This window comes from Macaca fascicularis, chromosome 13, assembly GCF_037993035.2.
Source record: "Macaca fascicularis isolate 582-1 chromosome 13, T2T-MFA8v1.1".
NCBI classification, from domain to species: domain Eukaryota; kingdom Metazoa; phylum Chordata; class Mammalia; order Primates; family Cercopithecidae; genus Macaca; species Macaca fascicularis.
The window spans coordinates 122,103,870-122,105,206 of NC_088387.1; the positions used below are offsets into that span (position 1 = coordinate 122,103,870).

Sequence of the window (1,337 nt, forward strand, 5' to 3'; positions counted from 1 at the left end):
CGCACCACGGCACTCCAGCCTGGGTGACAGAGCGAGACTCCATCTCAAAAAAAATAAAAAATAAAATGACTTAGCTTAAGAGAAAGAGATTTCTTTTTTTCTTTTTTTTTTTTTTTGAGACTGAGTGTCACTCCGTCTCAATTTCTCAGTGTGGTAGGCAAAAACATGTTTATTAACAGGCCAAAATATCTAGTTTCTCTGTAAAAATAAGAAGCCAAAAGTATATAAACTTGAATTACTTATGTTCAGTAATTAATGTTTTAGTATTGTATCTTATTTATAAATGATGTAGATATTCAATGGAAATATTTTACTTAGCTTAACTTTAAGGTTAAAAATTACCAAAAGTATTTTGGAAACTACTATTAGGCAGATTTACTGTAAAAAAGTTATTATTGAAATAATGTTTTTCACTTTTCACAAGATGGCACCAAAAACAAAGAAGGAAGCTCCTGCCCCTCCTATAGCCGAAGCCAAAGCAAAGGCTTTAAAGGCCAAGAAGGCAGTGTTGAAATGTGTCCACGCCCCCCAAAAACAGAAGATCTGCACCTCACCCACCTTCCAGCATCTGCAGACACTGCGACTCTGGAGGCAGCCCAGATATCCTGGGAAGAGCGCCCCCCGGAGAATAAAGCTTGACCACCATGCTATAATCAAGTTTCCACTGACCACTGAGTCAGCCATGAGGAAGATAAAAGACAATAACATGCTTGTGTTCACTGTCGATGTTAAAGCCAACAAGCACCTGATCAAACAGACTGTGAAGAAGCTCTGGGACATGGATGTGGCCACGGTCAACATCCTGATTTGGCCTGATGGAGAGAAGAAGGCATATGTTCGACTGGCTCCTGACTACAATGCTTTGGATATTGCCAACAAACTTGGGATCATCTAAACTGAGTCCAGCTGGCTGATTCTAAATAGATGTATGTCTTTTCACCATAAAAAAAAGGAAATAATGTTTTTCATAAGAATGACAACTTAAAATCTTAAAGCTTATAGATTTGATTCTAATTATCTAGTAAGTATAATATTAGCTTCTTGTAAGCACTCAAGCAGAATAGAAACTTGTTTGTTGGCCAGGCACAGTGACTCACACCTGTAATCCCAGCACTTTGGGAGGCCAAGGTGGGCGGATCACGAGGTCAGGAGATCAAGACCATCCTGGCTAATGCTGTGGAATCCTGTCTCTAGTAAAAATACAAAAAAAATTAGCTGGGCATGGTGGCAGGTGCCTGTAGTCCTGGTTACTCAGGAGGCTGAGGCAGGAGAATGGCCTGAACCCAGGAGGCGGAACTTGCAGTGAGCCGAGATCGCACCACTGTACCCCAGCCTGG

The 1,337-nt window shown here is 40.9% G+C and overlaps 1 pseudogene; it reads left to right on the forward strand.

Moving 5' to 3' along the window:
* The first annotated feature begins 424 nt into the window (after positions 1–424).
* Positions 425–895, forward strand: LOC107127218 (large ribosomal subunit protein uL23 pseudogene; annotated as a pseudogene).
* The last annotated feature ends 442 nt before the right edge of the window (positions 896–1,337 follow it).